Genomic DNA, 26778 nt, shown 5'->3' with positions numbered 1-26778 from the left:
ATGTACCAGGCACCCTCAGGTATGACCCTTTCCGGGCTTACAGTAACCTAAGGAAAGAGGTTCTACTGTGATTTCCATTTCCAGAAGGGGAAACTGAGGCAGGAAAGACTAAAGATAAGCTCACTACGTTGAGAAAAAGGCCAGGGAAGGGGTGCTAAAGTAGGGAATCGATTCCAGAACCCTCGTCCTTAAGCCTTACGGGAGGGGAAGAGAACGGGGAGAAGACGCGCAGGGGTGGAGGGAGACGGGCGAACGCAGCGCAGAGAGCCTTCGAGCGCCCACTACCTCCTTCCTTTCCCCCCACCGGGCCACCAGCTTTGTCCCAAACTTGCCCAAAGGAGCGCAGGGATGCGGGCTGGGGCTGGCGGCGCTCCCCGGGCTCCGGCCTTCCCCTCCCGGGCCCCCCACCAGCCTCCCGCGGTCCCTCCCCCTCGGCTCTCCGGGCTCCTGACATCACGCCCCGGGAGGCGGTGTCGGGAAAGGAGGGGGACGGGGGGAGGAGGCTCGGCGCCAGCGAGAGGGAGGAGGGAGAGCGCGCAGTCCCAGCCCAGAGCTTCAAAACAGCCCGGCGGCCTCGCCTCGCGCCCCAGCCCGTCGGTCGGTCCAGCCACCCGCGTCCGGTGAGTCGGGGGCGCGCCTGGGAGCCGTGCGCAGGTCGGGGCGGGGGGCTCCGGGCAGCGAGAGCCGGGGCAGCGGGGGCGTGAGTCCCTGCAAGTACACGACGCAGGGAGATCCCTGCGATTGGAGGGGGGGCAGGGAGAGGCCCCCTCCCTGCGGAAAATCCACTGTTCCTCCGCCAAATCGCACCGGGGCCGACTTCCCGCCTGCCCCCGGCCCGCCCTGGATCCCGGATTCCACCTCCCCACCCCCGAACTGCTTCCTTCGCCTTTCGCGCCGAGGCGGGCGGGAAAAGTTTGGGGAGGAGTCAGGGCGACTCCCTTCGCCCCCGTCAACGCTACTCCCAGGGCTCTGGGAGTCCCGGGCCGTCCCTCTCTCGTCGTGTGAGAGTCCCCGGTGCCTTGGCGCGGGTCCCCCGCCTCGTGGGAACCCGCGGGACCTGCTGCGCGCAGGCTGGGTCGGTGGGTCCCTCTCGGCCCCCGGCGGCGGCTGCGGCTCCGTTGCGCCCCCCAGCGGCGAGAAGTTGCTGACTTCGGTCTGGGGCGGTGGAGGGGCTTGGTTGACGCCTCCGTCCCTTTTCCCCTGCGGTTGGACCGGGGAGGAGCATGGAGGGCCCCACCCATCGGTCCAGAGTGAGGGGAGGCTAGCGTTCTTGTATAAAAAGCCTATACACTCTCCCCAAACCCAGGGTCCTAAACCCACCGGTAAAGAATCTGCCTGCAATGCAGGAGACCTGGGTGTGATTCCTGGGTTGGGAAGATTCCCTGGAGAAGGAAATGGCAGCCCCCTCCAGTATTCTTGCCTGGAGAATCCCATGGACAGAGGAGCCTGGTGGGCTACAGTCCAGGGGGTCGCAAGAGTCGGACACGACTTAGCGACTAAACCACCACCACCAAATCCACCCCAGGGAGGCCCTGTTTGGGGGCTGACACGGGAACCTCAAGAATGAGGTTTAGGTGGGGGCACCTGTATCTGCAGGAGACCCCACATTGCAAAGCCTCTCCCTCCAGGCCACCAACCCACCTCTGACTTTGGAACAAGAATGACAGCCCAGTTTCAGGTTTGGGAAAACGGTCAGTACCCCCTCCCAGACTCCAAAGCGGTGCATGTGAAGCGCTGGGGGTGATCTTTGAACTTAGCTGTATCTAAAATGCAGGGACCAGGTAACAGGTGGCCAGCAGAGTGAGGAGTAAGGTAAGGGGCTTGGAGAGGGTCTTGAGAAGCCAGTGGCCCCAGTATTGTATGCCTTCACTGATCGGAGACACCTAGAATAGGCGAGTTCATAGGGACAGAAAGCAGAGTAGTGGTTAGCTGGGCCAGGGGAGAGGGATGGGTAATTGTTTAATGAGTACAGAGTTGGGGAGGATGGAGAGATTTGGGGTATAGATAGTGGTGACGGTTCTATGACACGGTAAATGTATTTAATGGCACTGAATTCTACCCTTAAAAGTAGTGAAAATGATTAATGTTTTGTTCTGTATATCCTGCCACAATTAAACCGGGTCTGCAGCCACCTCTGTACTTCAGTCTGAATCAGCTAGAAACCTGGGAGGCCAGTCACGGTTGCCGGCCACCTCTCCCCAGAATGTGGCCTCAGTATAAGGAAGTGGAAGGAGGGTGAGAAAGGGACTGGAGCCAGGTTTCCCCAGGAGTCTGGAAGGGACGAGGAAGGGAACCGAAGCTGATGGAGTCTCTGCAGGGCATGGCACCCTCCAGCGCTCCTGGAAGCCACCCCCCACCACTCCACCACCCTGCACCAGCCCCTTCACGCTCCCAGGCTGCAGGTGGGAAGAGCCAGGCCAGAGACCTTAAGTCAGTTTCTCAAGGTCCTTGAGGTAGTAGGTGCCAAGAGCCACACTTTGGATCTCCGTCTGTTTTCCCAAATCCCTGTTCATAGTGCCACCTGGAGATGCCCTGGGGGGACTTGGAGAGGCAGGGGGAAGACCGTTCTGGGGAAATCAGGGCCCCGATGCCCACGGAGGCCTTGGCAGATGCCAAGCCTGAGGCAGAGGGAGGGCGTGGGGGTGGCAGGAGGGTGCAGAACCTGTTTTCCCACCTAGGGTTTTTGGATCAGCGTCCTTCACCCTCACCGGGAATTGGGGAGTGGGAGGCAGGGAGTGGGCCACATAGCCTGTAGCTGCCTCTGTCCTTCCAGTGGGGAAATTGAGATTCACCTGAAATCTGGCTCCAAAGGTGATTGCGTTGGAAGCCACAGAGGGGGCCCAGAGGGCAGGTGAGGGCAGGACCAGGCCGGTGGGCACTGATACTGCGCTTCCCCACCCACAGGGACAGGGCCGAGCCTCTTCTGCCTTCCAGGCCCCAAATTATGGCACAGTTTATGAGGGGCTTCCCAGGTGGTACAGTGCTTAAGAATCCACCTACTAATTCAGGAGACATAGGAGATGCGGGTTGGATCCCTGGGTCGGGAGGATCCCCTGGAGGAGGACATGGCAACCCACTCCAGTATTCTTGCCTGGACAATCCCATGGCCAGAGGAGCCCGGTGGACTCCCAGAGTCCATGGGGTCGCAGAGCTGGACGCGGCTGAGCACACACAGCACACAAGAGGGGCTGACAGAGGTCCGTGGCAGCTAGACGTGGATCCAGGGCACAACCATCCTGTCCTCCCTGCCACTCCCCTGCACACACAAGTCTTGTCTGAGGCCCTTTGTTTATAGAATGGAAGTGAATGTTTCACCTAGATTTTCTCTCTCTGCCTTGTGCATATTATCTTCAGGGCGGGAGCTGAAAGCACGTGTGTGTGTGTGTGTGTGTGTGTGTGTGTGTGTGTGTGCACAGACTCTCGATTTTCCAGCCACGGGTGATTCCCAGGAAGGCTCAACTGGCCCATGTCTCATCCCAGGCCTGCACTTACTCCCCTGCTGTCCAGGGCCTCCCTGGTTGACAGGGGCACAGCGGAGGCTGGCTCTTTGTCACACTGAACTCTGTCAGACATGACCAGGAAGGGAAGTCTGTCGAGACAAAAACACAGGAATGCCTTTCCAGGCCAGATGGGGTGGTGGTGGATTGCTGGCTGCTTGGTGGGATTTGTTTGGAAGGCAGGAGTCCAGCTGACTGTTCTGGGGAAGGCAGATTGGTGTGTGTGTGTGTTGCAATATGTGGCTGCTACCCAGCTTTGTGGGCAAATGAGGCCTCTGACCCTGGCGTTGGAGGCTAAAGTGGCGCAGAGGTGGGTTCTTCAGTCACGGGGTAGTGACAGCCATCCCCCCAAAGAGGAGAGCAGGGTCCTTCCAGGAGAGGCTGTTGAAGGCTGACAGCAGGACTCCAAGACAGGGGGGTGGGCTCCAGGGACCTCTTACTGGGCGATTGGCAGCAGCAGCTGGAATGGGGAACCAGGGCAGCTGGCACCTTAGATAGAACTGGGACCTGACCCTTGGATGTTGGCGTCATCTCATCCAGGGAAGAATGGGGGTGGGTTGGGGGTGCTGGGAAGAGAGGCGCGCCTTCTCACCTCAGGAGTGATGGAGCCCAGCTCCCTGCAGGAGCGACCCCAAAGTGCAGTTTTGGCAGGACCGGTCCATGGCTGGGGATTGTCAGATGCGTCTGGCTCTTGTTAGGGACAGGCCGAGGGGGGCAGTCTAAAAATACCCAAGGCAGAGCTGCCACCCAGTGAGAGCACTGGCCTGTGACTGGACAACCACAGAAGCACTCGCTGTCCCAGCTCGTCACTGGGGCTCTTCCAGGCGCCTAAGCCCTGGGCAGAGGCTGGGAGGGGTGAGAGTGCCCTGGACCTCTGTGGGCTAAGATCAGAGTCTTTCAGGGGCATAAGGGCCTTAGTACGGATATGAGAGTTGGACCGTAAAGAAGGCTAAGTGCCAAAGAACTGATGCTTTCAAGCTGTGGTGCTGGAGAACATGCTGGAGAGTCCCTTAGACTGCAAGGACATCAAACCAGTCAATCCTAAAGGAAATCAACCCTGGATATTCATTGGAAGGGCTGAGGCTAAAGTTGAAGCTCCATTACTTTGGCCACCTGATGCAAAGAGCCGATTTATGCTGGGAAAGATTGAAGGCAAAAGGAGAAGGGCCGACAGAGGATGAGATGGTTGGATGGCATTACTGACTCGATGGACATGAGTTTGAGCAAACTCCGGGAGATAGTGAAGGACAGGGAAGCCTGGCGTGCTGCAGTCCATGGGGTCACAGAGAGTCGAACATGACTTGGTGACTGAACAACAACAAAGGGCCTTTAAAAGCCCCAGTGTAACTGCTAGGGATGCTCAGAGAGGTGGAGTGACTCACCTGAGGTCACTCAGCAGGTTGGCAGCAGGACCTGTACTAGAGCTGGGTCTGGGGACTTACTGCCAAGGAACTGGATGACTGGGAGTTGCCAGTGGGTTCCTAGGCCAGGTCCCCTTATGGTCCCCCAGGTCCCAGGGACCCTTATGACATGTGTCATCCATCCAGGATGTTGAGTTTCCACGCTCATGTGCTGATCAGTGAAAGGTGGGCCAAGAGCCATGCTCAGGCAGTGGGTCACTTCCCACTGGCCTTGGGTCACTCCCAGCCACAGCTGCTGGGCTCTGGGAATATCATCCATCCTCGGGCAGGACGTAAGAAGACTTGGGGGCTGCAGAAAAACCGTCTTCCCATCTGAGGACACGGTTTGTTCACATGGTGTCTCCAGGGCTTAACAAGGAGTTGTTGACCTGAATAGTCAAATTCCCAGGACTCTCACCTTTTTGGGAAGCCAGGCTTCAGTTGATCTAGAAAAGGATTGAAGACGAAGAGATTCTCCAACTTCCTGCCCTTCTTGGACAGGTTAGATAACATCAGCTTCTAGAAGCTTCCTAGCACTCCTGGGTCTAGAGCTGAGGGATATAAGCTCTAGATATTTGGATATTTGGTGCCAAAATTGAGCTGAGAAATTTGGATGTGAAACATCTCTCACCCTGCAGGTTGCAGAGAGGGACTGGTTGAGTCTCTCAGTGCAAACTGCTTGTAAGCCTAAGATCACTAAGTTTGTCCATTAGAGAAGTTCCTTTGAAGGTTTCCCTTTCTGATGCTTTTTGATCACAGACTTCTCTGGAAGAGCTTTCTTTCCTTAAAATGAAGTTAGTTAACAGTTTTTGCAATGAATCCATGTAACCCAAAGTCTCATTCATCTTATTCTAATGAATGTTTCCCAAAGCGTGTTATCACTGGTGGTAACCAAGATCATTTTTAAAAGTTCATAGCTGAATGTGAAACAACAACAAAAAAAAGAGTAATCATGTCTTTTTCTCCATTGATATTTGGGGAAAAAAAAAAAAACACAAATAGAACACAAACCCATAGTTTCACTACTGCATAGGGTGAAACACTGAAGTTGATGTTTTAAACTCTAAAGCATTTTTTTGAAATAATGGAAAGGTGTCATTAATAAGCAATGATGATCCTTGGGTTTGGTAAAAATTTTAGTGCAAAAGGGACTGCCTTTGGGGAGATGGCATAAGTGTAAGTGTTGGTCGCTCAGTCCTGTCTGACCCTTTGCGGCCCCATGGGCTATAGCCTGCCAGGCTCCTCCATCCGTGAGATTTTCCAGGCAAGAATATTGGAGTGGGTTGCCATTTCCTTCTCCAAAGATGTTCATCCTTTTGACAGCAATCCTGAAATATCTGTGAGCTCCCCGCCTAAGCTCCTCTTCTGCAAAGAGGCCCCAACGTTCAGTTTCAGACCTGATGTGCCACTCAACTTCCAAACGAGTCTCTGCATCTTTGATGAGGGTCATCATGCCCCCTGATGCCTTGGACGGTTGTTCCGGGGATCGGGAGAGTTGGAATATTGATGTTTGTGGAAGTGACTGAAGGTGTTTATGATTTGCTTGAACCAAAGGAAAGCTGAGGGAGAGCCTGGCTTGCCCACTTTCATCCCAATGGCTGTGATCATGTGACTCTGGGCAGTGAGCTGTGTAGGCAAAGGGGGATTTCCCTCTCTTCAAAGGAGGTTTCTGTCCCATGAAGAAGATGGTGGGTACAAGGATGTACGTGCCAGGAGCGGAGTTATGAGATGGGGTTTCAGGGGAGCCCATGTCATGGTGTGCAAGAGTTTCCTTAAGCCTGTCAGATTGCAGATGGGCTTGGAAGAGTCCCTAGAATTCTCCTGGGCAGTGATGGTTCCGGGTTTGCAGAAAGGAGGGAGAGAAAAGGCAGAGGGTGCGGGCAGAAGTCTTGCTGGAGCAGATGCACGTGTCTCGTTAGCCTGCAGTGCGTGGTGCAGGAGGGGAGGGCAGGGCTGGGGGCTGAGCTGGTTGGTGGAGATGAAGGGGAAGGGGGCTTCCCTCCACATCCCGATGAACCTTGCTGGGGAAGCAAGAGTGATGATGTTCACACTGCAGCACTAGGATGAAAAAAGAAAGAGAAAGGGAAAGAAGCGACTAAATATCCATCAGTCACATTAGGGAGTATCTTACAGAAGTTAGGGCTTCCCTGGTGGCTCAGATGGTTAAGAATCTGCCTCCATTGCAGGAGACCTGAGTTCGCTCCCTGGGTCTGAAAGATCCCCTGGAGGAGGGCATGGCAACTCTCTCCAGTATTCTTGCCTGGAGAATTCGAGGGATAGAGGAGCTTGGCAGGCTACAGTCCATGGGGGTCACAGAGTCGGACAAGACTGAGTGACTAACACTTTACAGAAGTTAAAAAGAGCAAAATTCAGGGTCAAAGCAAAATTCCCTTGGCAGTGCAGTGGTTAAGACTTGCACTCCCAATACAGGATTTTGTCCCTGGTTAGGGAACTAAGATCCCACACGCAGCGTGGCCAAAAACATAAAAATTAAAATTAAAAAAAGACAAGATTCAAGGTGGGGGGTGTGGGTGGGAGGCGTAAAATAGGTGGAGGGGATTAACAGGTACAAACCTCCAGTTATTAAGTAAATAAGCGGCAGGGATATAATGTATTTAACTATTAGACTGATCATGATGGCTATTTCATAATGTGTATAAATGTCAAATCACAGTGTAGCACACCTGAAACTCACATATTGTACATCAATTATATTCTCAATCAAAATCATCTAAAAATTTAGATCTCAGAGGAAAAAACTTGATGTCCATCTCTGTGTACCAATACAGAAAGGTCGATAAGTACCAAAGCAATATATGGGGAAGTATACATACTATACATAAAATATACATAAATATATACATAAAAGCAAACATAAAGGAACAGTGTTCCTATGACCTCATATGTGTTACACGTATGCAAGGAAAGTGACTGGAAGGAGATATCAGAATCAATCAGTGTGGCTGCCCGTGCAGACGGGGAGAGGAAGGAATGGACTGTGGGCCCCCAGTCTTGTTTGTTTCCGAGAAAATATATTCAAGAGTTACATAAGTGTGGTAGTGGTGGTGGCGATGCGGTTGCTAAGTCATGTCTGACTCTTTCTCGACCCCGTGGACCGTAGCCTGCCAGGCTTCTCTGTCCATGGGATTTCCCAGGCAAGAGTCCTGGAGTGGGTTGCCATTTCCTTCTCCAGGGGATCTTCTTGACCCAGGAATCAAACCTGGGTCTCCTGAATTGCAGGTGGATTCTTTCCGGCCTGAGCCACCTAGGAAGCCCTAACGTGTGTATGTGAAGTTCAGGAATAATAAAATAGTCCTCCCTGAATTCGGGAAGCTGTGTGAGCTTCGCAGCTTTGGAGTGGGGAGCTTTAGGAGGCGGGGGGCAATGGTAGACAGCCTAGGTGGGGTCTGTGTGCCAATTCAGTGACAGGGTAACCAGGACCTCTGCCGTGCAGCCTCCAGGGAGCAGGCCCCTTGAAACATCCCTTTGTGGACCTCTCCTGGCCATGACAGTTTTCCATCTGGATGCAGTCAACAGGCAAGTGGTAGTTTGGGGAGGGGGTAATGTGGTCCATTTAGGGTGTGTTAAGAATCCACCTGCAATGCAGGAGAGGAAAGAGACTTGAGTTTGATCCCTGGGTTGGGAAGATCCTCTGGAGGGGAAATGGCAACCCACTCCAGTATTCTTGCCTGGAGAATTCCATGGACAGAGGAGCCTGGTGGGCTACAGTCCATGGGTTCGCAAACAGCGGGACATGACTGAGCATACACAACAGGGCCGTTATGAGATCCCTGGAAAGGTGCCAGGAGACCATTAGGAGTGGGAGTCTGGGGCTTTGACGAGAATTCAGAGACACATAAAGGGTCTGGAACTGTGCTATAGGTTGGTGTTTGAGAATAGGAGAAAATGACTTACACTTTGCCAGTGTTAACAGCAATAATTTGCCATATCATTTATAGGGTACAAAGCAGTTTGGGCCACTTGCTTTACAGCCTCTGTCTCATTTGTAATGAATAACAACCCTCTGGGGTTAGGAGAATCATCATCTCTGCCCTATAGATGAAGAAACAGAGTCTTAAGAATTTTGCGTTAGGATTTGAATCCCAGTCTTGTAGACCCTGGGGGCTTCTCAGGTGGCTCAGAGGTAAAGAATTCTCCTGTCAATGCAGAAGAGGCGGGTTCAGTCTCTGGGTCCAGAAGATCCCCTGGAGAAGGAAATGGTAACCCACTCCAGTATTCTTGCCTGGGAAATCCCATGGACAGAGAAGCCTGGTGGGCTACAATCTATAGGGGTCACGAAGAGTCGGACTTGACTTAACAACTAAACTCCAACAAACTCTCGGGCTCTGCAGACACTATTCCATTGGATGGTTGGTTGGATCCCATCACATCCCTCTTTTTAACTGACATCTGAGTCCTCTTGAAAAAACCCTGGTCCTTTGGGCCAAGAAGGTGTCTCTGCTGCCAATGTGTTGATGGATGTCTTAGAGGCCTGTGTTCTTCCTGTCAAGTCAGCTTTCTCAGTCCCGAGGTTCCTGGACCACATGAGGGTCCTCTGCCTTTAACAGCCTGGTCACAGAGAACAGAACTCACCTCCACCCCTGCCCTGGGCAAAGGCATCTTGATTCCTGTGTTTCAGATGTGTGTGTGGAATGGAGAAGGAATCCTCTTTCTAAGCGGTGATCACTTCCATTACTTCCGACGGTCTTCGTTTGAGGGCCCAGATCTTTTGAGCTCCCTGGGCTTTCTCCAGCACTCTCTCGCACAGAGCTAAGTGTGCAGTGCGTGCTGAGTTGTATCTGATGCTCTGCGAGCCCTTGAACTGTAGCCCGCCAGCGTCCTCTGTCCGTGGGATCCTCCAGTCAAGAGTACTGGAGTAGGTTGCCATTTCCTCCCCTAGGGGATCTTCCCCACTCAGGGATCGAACCCACGTCTCTTGTGTCTCCTGCACTGGCGGGCGGGTTCTTTACCGCTGAGCCCACCTGGGAGGGGTGCAGTAGATGCTCAGTAAGTCTCTGCTCTGCGAATAGCCGAGGGAGGGCGTCCCCCCAGGAGTCCCGGGTTTTCCTGCTCTTCAGCCCACCCCCAGGAAGAGTGGCAGAAGGGAGGCCCCCTGCCTTGGATGAGAAGCGGGCAGGAGGCTGCAGGGGTGGAGACGGGCGGCGTGGAGAAGGGCTGAGGGCAGCTGCGCCCCTCCCCACCCGCCGCAGTTGGTTCAGGCCCAAGTGGCACAGTCAGCATCCCCATGTCAGCATGACATGGGGTCACATTCTTCTAGGCCAGAGCCCGAAAGAGGCTTAATCATCGGCCCTCCCAGAGTGCGGTCTGCACGCCCACAGGCATTTGGAGATGACTTCTGTAGCATACAGGCAATGTTACAAACTGTAATACGCTCTTTTATTTTTTCATGTATTACTAAAATGTCAGTCACTTGGCAAGTGATGTTGACTTTCCGTTTACAGTATAATACACATTGAAGGGGCTTCCCTGGTGGCTCAGTGGTAAAGAATCTGCCTGCCGATGCAGGAGATGTGAGAGACTTGGGTTTGATCCCTGGGTCAGGACAATCCTCTGGAAGAGGAAATGGCAACCCGCTCCAGTATCTTGCCTGGAAAATTCCCTGGACAGAAGAGCCTGGTGGGCTACAGTCTATGGGGTCGCAAAGAGTCAGACACGACTAAGCACGTATCACTATCACAAAATAGTGAGTATAATTCTCTGTACTACTGTTTTCATTTCCCTGGGGTATTTACCCAGGAGTGGAATCGCTGGGTCCTATGAGTGCCGAAAAATTGATGCTTTTGAACTGTGGTGTTGGAGAAGACTCTTGAGAGTCCCTTGAACTGCAAGGAGATCCAACCGGTCCATCCTAGAGGAGATGAGTCCTGGGTGTTAATTGGAAGAACTGATGCTAAAGCTGAAACTCCAGTACTTTGGCTACCTCATGCGAAGAGTTGACTCATTGGAAAAGACCCTGATGTTGGGAGGGGTTGGGAGCAGGAGGAGAAGGGGATGACAGAGGATGAGATGGCTGGATGGCATCACCGACTCGATGGACATGAGTTTGAGTGGACTCTGGGAGTTGGTGTTGGACAGGGAAGCCCGGCATGCTGCGATTCATGGAGTTGTAGAGTCGGACACGACTGAGCGACTGAACTGAACTGAACTGATGCTAACTATGTGGTGAAGTGGTAAAGAATCCACCTGCTAATGCAGGAGATTCAAAATCAAAAGACGGAGGTTCGATCCCCTGGGAGATCCACAGGAGGAGGTAATGACAACCCACTCCAGTATCCTTGCCTGGAGAATCCTGTGGACAGAGGAGCCTGGCGGGCTGCAGTCTGTGGGGTCATAAAGACTTGGACGTGACTGAGCACATACACACATATGGTAACTCTGTGTTTAATTGTTTGAGGACCAGCTAGACTTCCCCACCGTGGCTGCAGCATTTTACACTCCCAACAGCACTGGATGAAGTTTCTCTGCTTTCCCGAGTTTTAATTCCGTTCCCAGCCCTGTCCTAGTTTCTGGCTCCTAAGAAGCTTCCACTGGTGGGATTCCTATAGGTCTAGAGCAGGTTGCAGGGGTCAGGCTCCCGGGTTTAAGCAAGGGTCCACCCAAGGTTCTGGGCTGGGCTGGGCCCAGCTGAGTAGGCGGGGGGATGGCAGGGAGGAATGAAGGGCACATGGGGGCCACCTGCGAGAACTGGGCACCGTGGAAGGCAGAGCCCTCCATAGGGCTGTTTTCTGCAGGACCCTGGTGCTGCGGGTACCACATCGTACACGATGTGTGTGTTGGTCTCTCAGTGGTATCTGACTCTTTGTGACCCCATGGACTGTAGCCTGCCAGCCTCCTTTATCTGGCAGGAATTCTCCAGGCTTGAATACTGGAGTGTGTTGCCCTTCCCTTCTCCAGGGGATTTTCCCAATCCGGGGATGGAACCCGAGTCTCCTGCATTACAGACAGATTCTTCACCATCTGAGCTACCAGGGAAGTCACTCGGTGACAAGGTGGGTCTCTTTTCAGTTGTCGTTCGCTTCTTCTGATTCCATCAGGGGGAAGATGCCTCTCTGGCTGTAATTTTCCTTCTTCTTCTTTTTTTTTTTAAAGCTATATTTCTTTTTATTAGGCATAATATCACAGGCAGTATGCACTCTTTGTGTCTGGCTTCTTTGACTCAGCGTAAGGTTTTGTGAATCATCCATGATGCGTATGTAGCAGGTGTTCCTTTTGTTCCTTTTTCATTGCTGAGTAGCGTTCCATTTTATGGCCATGTCACACTCTGGCTTTGTGTGTGTGTGTGTGTGGTCATGACATGCTTGCAGGGTCTAGTTCCCTGACCAGGGACTGAACCTGGGTCTGCTGCAGTGAAAGTATGGATTCCATCAGGGGGAAGATGCTTCTTCAATTCTAGTTTTCTTTCTTTAACCAGACAGAGCAGATCTCCACACAGCCCTTTGGAGGACAACAACATTGAACCAGAACTTGTGAACCATGGCTTTTTAAGTGGGGGTGACTGTTAATTTTCACAATCAATCGATGTGGCAGGTCATGCTGATTTTCCATTCCCAGGGAGCCAGAAGATTTCTTCTTGAAATACATGTATTTCTCTTAGAGAGTGGATTTATTTAATGACAAACACGAAGTAAAATCTGACAGTGGTTCTCAGGAAGGAGGTAAGCCGATGACTGAAGTTTGGAGAAACCTTCTTCTAATGTTTAGGACTCAGTTCTCAGGTGCTGTGTCAGGAAGTGGTGAGGTCCCCAGTCCTGGGGCTCATACAAATGGAGACTGGCTGCTATAAAAATAATCCAGGCAGAGGCTGGGGCGGGGGTGATTCTGTGTGATCACACAACACCCTTTAGCTGAGACTGCATGAGTCTGCGATTCTCATTGTGTGGGGTCCACTTCCCAATCCCATGGCTGGATGGTGTCATAGCCACAGATGCTCATCATCAGAGGTGGCCCAGCTGGATGGGCAAGAGGTCTTGGGGGCTGCCTTTCTTTCCTGCCAGGCAATCTCACAGCTCCCCCCCACCCACCCTGGGGCATGCTGGTGGGGATATGTTACAGGGTGATTCCAAGTTCATGGGGCTCACTCCCCAGCTGGCTCAGCATCTGTCCTGGTCTTGGATGTTTAACAGAGGGCATCCCTTCCTTTTGTTCCTTTTTCGTTGCTGAGTGGTATTCCATTTAATGGCTGTGTCACACCCTGGTTTTGTGTGTGTGTGGCCACCACATGGCTTGTGGGATCTAGTTCCCTGACCAGGTGCCCCCAAACCCCTAATTAAAGGACATGACCTGCCAGCTCTCAGGTTAGTGAGTCTGTGTGGGCTGCATAGGTATCCCAAAGGAGAGCTGCTGTCTCAGTCAGGGTTCTCCAAGAAACAGAGCCAAGAGAATGTGTATACATTTGTGTGGCAGAGGATGTGATGGTTAGATAGCATCACTGACTTAGTGGACATGAATTTGAGCAAACTTCAGGAGACAGTGAAAGGCAGGGAAGCCTGGTGTACATGGGGTTGCAAAGAGCTGGACATGACTTAGTGACTGAACAACAACTGTATTTGTGTGTGTATACACCTCTCTCCATATATATATTATATTAATTATATATACACTTGTTGGGTGCCAGATGCTGTTCTAAGCACTTTCACTCTATTATCTGCCTGTGGTCCTAGGAGGTGAGCGTATCATGGTCATGCCCATTGTACAGATGAGAAAACTGAGGCACTGGGTTGTTAGGCTGCTAGACTTCAGTCCAGTCTGGTTCTGTCTGTGCTCTTCTGTGTTTTGCATGTATTACTTCCTGCTCATCTTCTCTCCTTTGTCCCCTTCGTGTGTTAACTTACCTGGAGGTGGAGGCCTGGCTTCCTGGTCCTGGGGCTCCCTGGGTCTGGCCAAGTTGTAGACATTGATTCCCAGTCCCTAACTTGCTGGCAGAATTCACCTAGTTTTAAATGACAGTTTAGGAAAGACGAAAAAGCTGTTAAAGTGAGCAGCACTGATCTCCTGGGGGTTCCTTGGAAGTCACTAACACAAGATGCTCTGTGAAGGGAAGAACATCCTTAACCTGAGGACTGTGAGGATGACAAGCACCCCGAGTCTGACACCTGCCTCACCTCAGCCACTTAATCCAAATGACATATTGTGAGCCTGCAGGCCCCAGCCCGCTCTGGGCTGGGGTGAGGGTGTGTTGGGTGGCATAATTATAGGGAGCTCCTTGGATGACAGCAGCCAGCAGGGAGCCCTTTAATTGATGGGGTCAGACAGCAGTCATTGGCAGAATGGTGGTTATTAGCTCTTCTGCCAAAGCTGTGCAAATTAGCAGACACTCACCAAGTGTTTGCTGAGCAACCCTGGGCACTGGGGATAAGTAAGGCGTGGTTTCTGTCTTTGAGGAGCCCTGAATCTAAGAACATAGTGTTTCTCTTGTATCAGTTAGCTTTTGCTGTGTAACAAACCATCCTGAAATGCTCAGGCACATCCCAATTCATTGCCCTTCACTTGATTGCACTTTGCAGATTCTGTGTTTTGTTTTTTTGTTTTCTTTTCTTTTTTTTTTTTTTTTAAGCAAATTAAAGGCTTGTGGCCACCCCACACTGAGCAAATTGTCAACACCATTTTCCCAGCAGGGTTTGCACACTTTGTGTGCGTCACATTTTGATAATTCTCTCACTATTTCAAACTTTTTCATTGTTACTATATTTGTTATGTGATCTGTGATCTTTGATGTTAGGACCACGATTTGCTAAAGTCTCAGATGATGGGGGCTTCCCTGGTGGTTCAGGCAGTAGAGCATCTGTCTACAATGCAGGAGACCAGGGTTCGATCCCTGGGTCTGGAAGATCCCCTGGAGAAGGAAATGGCAACCCACTCTAGTACTCTTGCCTGGAAAATCCCATGGGTGGAAGAGCCTGGTGGCCTACAGTCCATGGGATTGCAAGGAGTCACACACGACTGAGCAACTTCACTTCAGATGATGGTCAGCAATTTTTATAGTAGAGTATTTTAAAAATTAAGGCATCTACATTGTTTTTCTTTTAGGCATAATGCTATTGCACACTTAATAAACTACAGTGTAGTGTATACATAGCTTTTTAAAAAACTTTCTTTTTTAATATTTATTTATTTTGACTGTGCTGGGTCTTTGTGGTTGCCCATAGGCCTTCACAGGCTGTCTTTAGCTGTGGCAAGCAGGGACTACTCTCAAGTTGCAGTGTGTGGGCTTCTCATCGCAATGACTTCTCTTATTGCGGAACACGGGCTCCTGAGTACACGCTCAGTAGTCGTGGAGTACGGGCTTAGTTGCCCTGCAGCATGTGGGATGTTGGTTCATTGACCAGGGATCAAACCTCTGTCCCCTGCCTTGGCAGGCGGATTCTTAACCAGTGGACCACCAGGGAAGTCCCATATAACTTTTATATGCACTGGGAAACAAAAAAAATCACGTGACTCACTTTATTGTGATACTTGCTTTTTTGAGGTGGTCTGGAACTGAGTCTGTAATATCTCAGAGGCCACAATGTCTTAAAAGAGAAAACATTTATTTAGTTCATGATTCTGCAGGTGGGCAGTATGGGCTAGGTTCTGCTGGGCTCTCTCACATCTCTGTGGCCAGCTGGGAGACAGCTAGGAGCTGGCTGATCTTGGGTGCCCCTTGCTGGAGAAAAGCTCGTCTCTGCTCCATGCAGTCTCCTACCATCCATCAGGCCAGGCTGGGCTCGCTCCCGTGGTAGCCAAGACAGGCAGTACATGAGGCCTTTTCAGTCCTGGGCGCAGAACTGGCCCCTTAGCTGCTTTCTGTTGATAAAAGAAATCACCCAGGTTCAATGGGTGGGGAAATAGATTCCACTTCTTAATAAGAGGATTCGATTTGCTAATAACATTTTGTTAAAACCTTTTGCACGTATGAACATGAGAAATCTTGGTCTGTATTTCTCCTGTTGTGGAATGTGTTGCCTGGTTTGAGGATCAGGGTGATCTCTGCAGGCCTCGTAGGATGAATTGGGAGCCATTCCCTCCTCTTAGATTTTTTGGGAATGTGTGTGTAGAGTTGGTATTAATGTTGCTGACACTTAGTCGCTCAGTCGTGTCTGACTCTTTGCAGTCCCATGGACTATAGCCCGCCAGGCTCCTCTGTCCATGGGATTTCTCAGGCAAGAATACTGAAGTGGGTTGCCATTTCCTTCTTCAAGAGATCTTCCCGACCCAGGGATCAAACCCACGTCTCCTGCATTGGCAGGCAGATTCTTTACCACTGAGTAAGTCCAGAGTTGGTATTATTCCTCCTTAAATGTTTGACAGAATTCACCAGTGAAGCCATCTGGGCCTGGAGTTTTCTCTTTGGGAAGGGACTCCAGAGCCTTGATAAATACTTCTTTCTTCTTGTGTGGCCAAACGGGAAGGAAAAGTCTGGCTCAACTTCTTTATTTACTTATTTTTCAATATGCTTATTTCTGTTGAAATGTAGTTGATTTGCAATGTCTGTTAACATGTTTTGACTTCTTAGCACAGCCCCTTGAAATCTGGCTCCTCCTTTCGCCCCTCCCTTCTTTCCTTCCTTCTTCCTTCCTTCCTTCAGCACATTTATTGAGCACCATCTATAACCGAGGCACTGTTCTAAGCGCTGAGAACGCTGACCTGGAGAAACTGCTGGGTCCCTGACACTGGCGGGGAGGTAGTTAACCCCCAGATGACAACTACAAGTAATGTTGGGCTGGGAAGGTGCCAAGAGGAGGAAAATAAAGCAGGGCTCTAGTTCACTTCACTGAAATGGTTACAAGTTTGCCAAGGAGCTGACTTTCCACCCTGATGCCTTTTTCCTGCCCTCCTGGCTTCAGGGCCCCACCCTCTGCTCCCGTTTCCCCGTCCCCTCCCCTCCCCCTGCCCATCCTCCCTGGTGCTATTTCAGTTACTAGCGGCTGTGCCTCCCATTCAGCCCACAGCGCGGGGATTTCTTTTCCCAGCTCCTATTTTCCTCTGGGTGATGGTGCTACCCATATTTCCAACTGTCCCAGGAGCATCTCCACTGCTGGTAACTGGACATTTCTAACACCGATGACCTGTTCCCCTCATCCTTCAAATTGCTCCGAGCCAAGGACGTTAGCAGAGCCAGCATCTACTCTGAGCCCCCAGAATCCTTTGGCTGACCCACCACCCATCACGTCTTTATCTTTATCTGGACCCTCTCCTTTTCCTTTTTAATTTTACAAATTAATTTTTTAAAAAGTTTAATTTTGTATTGGGGTACAGTGTTATGATAGATTTAGGTGAACAGCGAAGGAACTCAACCATACATATACATGAATCCATTCTCCCCCAAACTCCCCTCCCATTCAGGCGGCCACGTAACACTGAGCAGAATTCCCTGCAGGACTTCCCTGCTGGCTCAGACAGTAAAGAGTCTGCCTGCAATGCAGGAGGCCCGAGTTCAATCCCTGGGCCGGGAAGATCTCCTGGAGAAGGAAATAGCAAGCCACTCCAGTATTTTTGCCTGGGAAATCCCGCAGATGGAAGAGCCTGGTTGGGTTACAAGTCGGTGGGGTCGCAAAGAGTCAGACACGACTTAGAGATTAAACAACAACATAGAGTAGGTCCTTGTTGGTAATCCATTTTATTATTATTATTATTATTATTTTTTTGTAATCCATTTTAAATACAGCAGTGTGTACAAGGACCCTGTCCTTTTCTCACCGGGGCTTCTCCCGCAGCTTCCCCCAATTCTCCTCCTCCTCACCCGTCCTTCTGTTCATGAAATGTTTTTCTTCTAGAGACAGGTTTTATTCCTTTCCTACTTCAAAGCCCGCCCCATCTCCACACTGCCTCCAGGGTAACACTCAAACTTCCAAGCCCCATCGAGCTTCTCTCCCGGCGTGGAGTTCTGGCTCAGCCCCGGGGCCCTGCCCAGCTCTTCTCAGGCTCACTCTGGTGATACTTCTGTGCCTCAGAGCATCCTGTTCCCTCTGCCTGCAACACCCTGTCCCCACGGCTCTGCCTGGCAAGCCGCCCGGCCTCTGAGACCCAGCCCAGATGTCACTTCTTCCGTGAAGCCTCAGAGGCTGCCCCCACCCTAACATGGGGCTAGTCACCCCTTCCTCTGCGTTCTCATAGCACGCATGTCATCACATCGTGCTTATTTATTTATACATCCTGTTCTTTATTTACTGGGCAGCTCCCAGGAGCTGTGGAGCCTGCCTTTCTCACCTCTGTGTCACCAGGACCTAGGAATTGGTGGACACTCTGTGAATAATGGTTGCCTGATTAATTGCTCCTTTTAAAAACAATAGAGCACTTATGGCTGATTCATATTGATATATAACAGAAACCAACACAATATTGTAAAGCAATTATCCCTCAAATAAAAATAAATAAATTCTAAAAAACAGTGGGGGAATTCTCTGGCAGTCCAGGGGTTAGGACTCCATGCTTCACTGCTGGGGACCTGGGGTTCAATCCCCGATCGTAAAAAAAGACAAGGCCCCCAAAAACTGGGTGACAGGCTAGTGATCTGAAGGCTGGGGTTTGAGCCCTGACTCTGCCACCTGCTAACTGGATGATGGGGACGAAGCCCTCAACTTGACTTCTCGTCTGCAACGTGGATCCTAGTCCTTGCCCATCCTTATGACGAGGCTGTCACTTCAGTGACAGATATTTATCCCGTGTGCAGTGAAGGGAAATGCTTTCAGCCTGGAGGACTCATGAGTGACTTTGTGCTCTGTTTCCCATGTCCCCAGTATATGTCACAAAGCGTGTACCAGAGTGAGGGCAGATAATGATGACCAGCCTCCAAAGCCACATGTGGACCTAGGACTTCGGACCGATCTCTTGATCAGGCCGGAGGATACCTGGATCCCCAAAGGGAAGAGAAATTCAGATTTAGGATAGGCAAGACTTAGAGTTTCTCTGTTGCCAGGTTGTCTGTCTTCAGATCCCAGCTCCAGCCTCTGCTTTTTTTTTTGTAATCTTCTAGAAGGTGCTTAACCCCTCTGAGCTTTATTTTCTTTACCTAACTATAGCACCTATATCATAGATGTTTTTGTGAAGAATGCCTCAGTTAATACACAGAATGAGCTTAGAACAGTGCCTGTCACATTCCAGGCAATAAATATCGGCTATCGTTATTGCCAATGCCGTGGTTATCATTGTTCCAGTGGATTGAAAGGCTCAGGCCTGCACAGACTGAACCATCCTCAGTGGCTTCTGCCCTGGAGCCACGCCAAATCCCAGTGTCCTCGGCCTGTTGCCATATTTGGACAGAGCCAAGCTTGCCTTTGTGCCCAGAAACCCCGAGCACAGTGAGCACAGAGCGGGGCCGCCCGGGACCAAAGGGCTTCCGCCATCCCAGGTCATCTCGGACGCCTGGCGATCCCAGGCCGGCCGGTGTCCAGATACGAGGGCAGGAGGCCGAGCTGACCTCTGCCTTCCTGAAAACAGGCCAAAGCCACCGTCCCTTCTGAGTGCCAGGGCAGCTGGGGTGGGGGTGCTGGGTTCCAGCCCGTCTGGGGGGGAGCCGCCAGCTTCAGAGTGGGCGCAGGGCTGGCCACGTGGCCTTCCCCGACCTGCTGGGCGGGAGCTGTGGGCGGAGTCCTGCTGGGCTGGGGGACCTCAGACACCAAACTTCACCGGTCTGTTTTGCAAAGTTCTGGAACTCAGGACTGTCGTTTTGTTTACAATTCTGGGAAGAGGCTGCAGCTCCGCTGAGAATGGGCTGAGGCATAAATGGTAAGAAGAACCTCTGAGGGCGGGGTTGGAATCAGGTGGACACGCGTTCTCGCCCTGCGGGAAGCCGCCACCCTCTGGCTCTCCTGCAGGTCATGACGGAGGTCAAGGCAGCTTCCTGTAGCCGCAGCAGCCAAGGCCGTGCTCCTTGCGGTGGGGGCTTGTGTTTTTGTGAAGGAGAAGGGGAGGGGACACTCACATCGCCCTGGGGAAGCTCCCTTGGCCTCTCTTCACCTCGAAGACCCTGCTGGTGATGCCACCCATCAGCGACAAATAAGATGGTGCTTCTGCAGGGAGTCGGGGGCCAGGGAGTCAGCAGCAGGACTTCTTCACACCCAGGGCTGGACGTGCAGCACACACACAGAGACGCAGACACAGAGACACACAGGGGTGCACAAACACACACGCAGACACACATACAGAGAGACATACAGACACACACAGACATGAATACACAGACACGTACAGACACACACAGACACATATACAGAAACACACACACAGAGACACACACACAGACACACACAGACACAGATACAGACACACACACACACGCAGACAGAAGACACACACACAGACCTGAACGCGTTTCACGCAAAGCCGGGTCCAGGGTGCAGCAGGAGGGCCCCTCTGCTCAGGAAGCATTGAGGAGATGCCAGTTCCTGGTGTATCCCGGTTGTTACCTGAGGTCTGCAGGGACGTTTCTGGGAGTACCATCCCTTATCCCACACCATCAGCCTGCCTTCTTTGTAAACCACCAGCCCCTAGAACGTGAAACTCTCTGACCCGCGCACACTCCGTGCTGATGCAGAGCCCCCGGGGCCCCACCTCCACCTCCCGGTGCCTCTCCCCTCCGCCCCCCTCCTTCCAGGACTGATGCCCAGAGGACGCTTGCTCCTGCTCAAAGAAATGCATTTGCTGCTCCTTCTATTCCAGCTACTGATTCTTTTTCCTTAAAAAAATCTGACGTTCTAGTATCTTGTCTTCTCTATTATTTCATGTGATTATTTTTATGGCTATTTTGTAGAATGCGGAGTAGTTAGGCCTTCAGTCTGAACTTACGTCACCATGATTCCTACAAGGCGCCTAAATCAAGGTGGGGGATCCAGGTGAGACATCCCACCTGAGTTTTTGGGTGGAAAGGCGGCACATTGTGATAAATTTAGAAAACAGAATGGACCCCATTCTCTTGTGTCTGAATAAATTCCCTTCAAGGAAAAACTCCTATCTAAAGTCCAAACCAATCTCAGAGTAGATCAATAAAGACAACACACGCTTCAGCTGGGCTGAAGAAGTAATAGGATTAAAAGTGCAAGAAACTCTATTTTTAGTGCAAATGACAACTAAAGCATGGTTTTTAATCAAGCCCTCTCTTGATTAGCAAAGTCACATCTCAACTTTAGCTAATGGACAGGGCAGAGAGACCCTGCCTTCCAAAATCCCTCCTGCCTCGTACAGAGGTTGCGGGAAATCCAGCCGAGGGGAAGGATACAAAGATGACCTGGAGGACTTCCCTGGTGCCAGTGGTTAAGAATCTGCTGTCCAACGCCGGGGATGTGGGTTCAACTCTTGGCCAGGAACTAAGGCCCCACGTGCCATGGGGCAACTAAGCCTGTGCGCTGCAAGTACTCAGCCCTCACGCCACAGCCAGAGAGAAGCCCATGCACCACAACAAAGACCCAACCCAGCCAAATAAATTAATGTTTTAAAACAGATGACTTGTGCTGCCTGTGCCCCGTGCCTTATTTTCCTGAAGCCCTAAGCATGGGAGGCAGCAAAGTGGGTAGCAGGGAAAATGTCCTGGATTCGGAGTTGGAAAAAGAGGGGTTAGAGTCTGTGAACTTTGGCGAATCATGTGATGCCTTTGTGAGCCTCAGTCTTTCATCTGTAAAATGGGGATAATGACACCTTGCTCTGCCAGCTTCAGAGGGTTGACCCAGAGATCCAACGCAAGATACACATTGTAAACTGCGACTTGACCTTTAATCATGAGGAGTCTCATTTTGTGTGGGATGCCCCTCTGGGCACCACCCCCTCCCCAGCGGGCTTTATCTCCTACACACCTTGACGCTGGCATCCTGTGCCCTGGACACAGGAGAAGATTTGCTGGTCTCTGTCCTGTGACAGTGGAAGCTGCTGAGGCTGCATCTGGCAGAGAGCAGAGGACAGAGTTGGGAGAGAGGGACTGCCGGAGATAGGATCCTACAAAGGAGGAGTCGAATCACAGGCCCATAACTGAAACCCTGCATTACTTTGCATCTGGGGTTCTGCAGTAGAAGTCTTGGAGTGATGAGAAGTTTAGAAAGAACTGAAGAAATGGGGGACATAGATGAAGCCACAGAGAAAGCAGGGAAAAGACAATTAGTAATGCTCGGGAAAAGAGTTTTTAAGAAAAAGGTGCATGGTACACTAGTTGGCTCTGCAGTGTATGACATTTACATGGTCATAGCATAAATGAGAATTACTGATGTATGAAAAGACTGGCTTCCCAAGTGGTGCTAGTGGTAAAGAACCCACCTGCCAATGCAGGAGACATAAGAAACGCAGGTTTGATCCCTGGGTCGGGAGGGCATGGCAACCCACTCCAGTATGCTTGCCTGGAAAATCCCTATGGACAGAAAAGCCTGGAGGACTACAGTCCATGGGGTAGCAAAGAGTTGGACACAATTAAGCGACTTAGCCCGCTCGCACAAGACTGTATCAGGATGGTGAAATAGGAAGGTGGAGGGTGATGATGATGATAAAACTCAGGAAGTCTGTAATGTTTGTAATAGATGAATCAGGAAAGAGAAGTGTATGAATATTGTTTGGACATATGGAACTACTGGGAAAAAAACCAGCTGAAAAGGTTGGAAGTGATTGCTTCCGGGGATCAGGACTGGGGTAGGGGCAGAGACTGTGGTTTTCATTATATGCCTTTGGTTCTGTTATCTTTTTTCCTCCCTCTTAATTATCACATATGTGATATTTTAAAAAGAGAAGTTCAACAAATCGTGGGACTTTGATTTCTAGACAGGAACTTGAGAAACTCAACTAGTACAATCTCCCAACTGTACGTTTACCTTTACATTCAGATAGGCTCAGAGAGTAAAGCGTCTGCCTGCAATGTGGGAGACCCAGGTTCGATCCCCGGGTCGGGAAGATCCATGGGTTGGAAGGATCCCCTGGAGAAGGAAATGGCAACCCACTCCGGTGCTCTTGCCTGGAAAATCTCATGGATGGAGAAGCCTGGTAGGCTACAGTCCATGGGGTTGCCAAGAGTCAGACACGACTGAGCAACTTCACTTTCACTTTCAGACAGGTACACGCCCTGACCCAGGTAGCCTCTCAGACTGTCCTGCTCAATGCCTGAAGAAATCCAAAAGGAGAAACATCTTTCGGACCACTTGGTGAAATTTGTGCTTGGAAACAGCAGAGACTTTGGGGAAATAGTTGTTGACCATTGAGAGACTGCTGGGCGCCTTCTGAGGGGTCTCCCACTGAGGTCAGAAGGGCAGTTGTGGTCGGGGCCAGGACACTCCGTGGTTCTGCTCCTGCCTCTGCCTTGCCGTGGGACCTCAGCGTGTTACAGCCCTTTCTGGCCTCAGTTCCTGCCTTTGGACCCAGGGCTTTGGGTTTTCCCGGGGCTATTAAATAGTTCTACCACTTCTAGAAATGACAGCGGATAGCTTTCTGTGTGCCGAGCACAGCAGGGAACAGAGGGGCAATGGATAACACTCGAGTGAACAAATAAGATACTTTAGGACAGTGAAGATCCTCCAAAGAAAATTGTATAAATCTTAATTATGTCGAATTGGTTCTTAATGCTTTTCAGGTCCACGATATTCTTTGACTTCTCTGTACATTCATTCAATTAATTTCTGAGAATTCAATATTGAAATTCCAACTAAAAATCTGAATGTATCTACTTAGAACAAACAAATATATAGTGGAACTATATGTAACTTTGTTCTGTATTTTCCAGGTCTCCTGTAAATGTGTTATCATATTTTCATAATTTAAAAAATAAAAAAAGGAAAGAAAATAAGCCAGGGGGATGGGATGGATACCCAGGGGATAGATACTGGAGGGGCGTGGCTACTGGGTGATCAGGATCCAGGATCCTGGGGAGAGGATGCTTAGCTTGAGACCTGGACATTGCGAGAGAGAGCCAGCTGAGGGTGGAGGGGACACGGTGCTCCTGGGAGCCCTGCTCCAAGGAACTGAGACCAGGCCCGGCTGGCAGAGCGCTGAAGCCCATGGGGACAAGGGGAGGCATAAGGGATCAGCATTCAATATGATGTTTTTGGAAAGGAAAATAAATTCCTGTGAATGGCAAAGATAAATTTGGTGACACCCTAGGTTTGGTGGGCCAGCCTTCATCCAACATCTAGCCCGTGGAGCTGTCTGTTCTTCAGTATCTCTAGAGAGGGCCCATGAGACACAGGGCAGGAATGAAACATGGGAGGGGGAGACCACCGCTGGGGAGAGCCGTGGATATGGCAGAGGCTGGTCTGTATAGGCCAGAATTATACTTCCAGGGGAATTGAGGGATGCTATTAAAACAAAACACATGATGTCAAGGTTTGTCCACCCACACGGTCCTCACAGAACAGTTGGTCCTGTACTTTACACTCCTTGAAGACCCTCTGAAGATCAAGGCTGGCACAGTGTGCAGTACTGCTTACAATAAATTAAATTTGAATTGAGTTGAAAATTAAAAGTAAAATAAATGTACTTTCCTTTGACTTAACACCCCTACTTCTAAGAATCTGGCCCTCAGAAACATTAACGCAAGCATGCCAAGAAATAATTAAAGGATAGTCATGGCAGTGTAGTCTGGAGTAGCAAAAAGTCTGGAAATGCCCTAAATAGCCATCATTGGGGAACTAGTGGAGTAGATGTTGGCATTGCCGCCCAACAGAACCCCAGGCAACCATTGCAAGAATGGGGTGGACTCATATGCGGGGGAAAAAATGATCTCTAGGGATATTATCAAGTGAGGAAAAACTAGGTTGGAGGATGGGTTCTCAGTTCCACAACCCTGCCCCCCACCCTGAGCCCTGGACCCCCAAGCCAAGGGAAACTGGGGCTCTGGGGGACAGACATACCCACTCATTATTTAGGGAGGAGGTGTGGGGAAGGACAAAGAAAAAACCTTGTGAGGGAGCCTGTCAGTAGCTGAGCTCCACCAATCCAGAAAGTGGACACTGATGCACCCTCCAATCAGAATCAAAGGAGTGAGTGGGGGCGGGACCTGAGGCCAAGAGTGTTGCCCTGCTGCAGCTCCCTCCCCATTGGAAACCAGTGGAGTGGGGAATAAGTGTTCCCACCTAACACATATTTCTGGAAGATACACAGGAAACTGGGATAGTGTGTCCCTAAAGGAAAGGAATTTGAAGACTGAGTCAGGGCTAGTGGTGCAGGGGGACTTATTTTGGTATAGAGATGCAAGAGCAGAGGATCGTTTTTTAGTCCCTCTTCAAGGTTCATGGGTTTTCTCTAGGTATGAATAATTGCCTCCAAAGGGTCTGGTGAGGTTACCAAGCCATGCCTTAGGTCTGAAAGTTTTGTCATTGATTTACCCCGTTTTGTTTTTCACTGGGGATCTGGATTCCAGACACCATCACGGGGGAGAACTAAGTAAGTGACATTTACTTCTATTCTCCCTAATTTTCCTGGACTCTTAACAGTTCAAGCCAATCAGTAGCCACCTTTGTATGCCCCTAGACTTTTCTCTTACACTGGTCTGAAGCCTTACTTAACCTCTCATAAAAACTTGCTCTTCTCTGTACGAGCTTATTTCTAATGTCTGTGATTACAACTGAAATCACTCCCAGGTGTTAAAGCAGTGCTTCTCAGACACTAGGCATTTGAGAACCATCTCCAGGATTTTTGCTAACCTTGAAGACCGCCTGCCTTTTTATTTAAATAATATTTTCCTTTAAAAATTTTTTATTAATTTTGTGTTAGGATGTAGCTGATTGACAATGCTGTGATAGTTTTAGGTGAACAGCAAAGAGACTCAGCCATAGATATACATGTATCCATTCTCCCCCGTAATTTTTGTTAAATGATTCACTAAAACGTCAATAAAGTTGTTTTAAAAGGTGACTTTCTATCACAACTATAAATGCTGTTACTTCTTATAAAGAAAGAACGTTAAAAATAAGCATAATAAAATCTAAAAACATTGTTAAATGCTAGTTGTGCACTATGGCCAGTCCAAAGGTCTGCTTTTTCTTTGTGTTTAAAGGAAAATTGCTAAGTGTTAGAGATAGGCTCCCCTCTGGTAGCTTAGTTGGTGAAGAATCTGCCTGCAGTGCAGGAGACCCAGGTTTGATCCCTGGGTTGGGAAGATTCCCTGAGAAGGAAATGGCAAACCACTCCAGCATTCTTGCCTGGAGAATTCCATGGACAGAGGAGCCTGGTGGGCTGCGGTCCACGGGATTACAAGAGTAATCCCACTCTTGACTGAACCACTACCACAGGGACAGGCCAGCACCGCCTTTTTCCCTGATGGACTCGGCAGGATTAGAATGGGGACTTCCTTACTGTGTGGTCCACTGTTATGTAATGCCATGTCAGTGCACCATCCAAAGTCATGCCCTGTAACATTTGAATTCCACCCTTTAGGAAAGAGGTAAAGTCTTTCTTTCCTGTTCCAGAAAGGTTTAGTTGCGTGTCTTTATGTATTTATGCCATCTGAACTGAACAACATGTAAAGCTATTATCACCCTGGAATTACTGGCACTGCTTGTGATGCTGACATTTTGGCCTTCCAGCTGATACTGAAGGAACGTGGCATTCAGTGTGGTAAGGCCCCGTTTTTTGTGAGGGCCAGAAATGCATCTATTTGAAGGCAGCATAGGATGGCAGCTAAGAATGACGAAGGCCTGAACAAAGGGGAATTTGTCCTTTTTGAAAGAATTGGAAGAATCTGTGAGCTGGTTCACTGGGTTCTTCCAAGTGATGATGCATACACAGAATGGCGGCTGGAAACTCGGCTCCTGGGTCATTGCTCATGAGTCCTGGGTCTCAGAGAGCGGCGCCTGTGTGAGCTCACGAGCCTTTGTCAGTCTCATGAGGGAACAATGCGTCCCATGACTGAGAGTGAGCAGAGAAAGGGTGGATGGTGTTGTCCAGTGCAGCTCTCTAAGTGGGAGAGTTAGGGTCAGAAA

The 26778-nt window shown here is 50.4% G+C and overlaps 1 protein-coding gene across 2 annotated transcripts in view; it reads left to right on the top strand.

The window, feature by feature from the left end:
* Positions 1 to 498: 498 nt before the first annotated feature.
* The window catches only part of EMP2 (epithelial membrane protein 2), a 42678-nt gene continuing 16398 nt past the window's right edge, over positions 499 to 26778 (top strand). Inside the window, exon 1 of one of the 2 annotated variants that reach the window (XM_065924320.1) lies at positions 499 to 620. The gene's annotated coding sequence lies outside the window, so the exon portion shown is untranslated. Of the gene's footprint in view, positions 621 to 25215; positions 25241 to 26778 lie in introns of those variants that run through there. The other variant, XM_065924321.1, reaches the window with a different exon arrangement.

This window comes from Muntiacus reevesi, chromosome 2 (genome assembly GCF_963930625.1).
Source record: "Muntiacus reevesi chromosome 2, mMunRee1.1, whole genome shotgun sequence".
NCBI lineage: Eukaryota > Metazoa > Chordata > Mammalia > Artiodactyla > Cervidae > Muntiacus > Muntiacus reevesi.
This window is presented reverse-complemented; position numbering and strand designations above follow the sequence as displayed.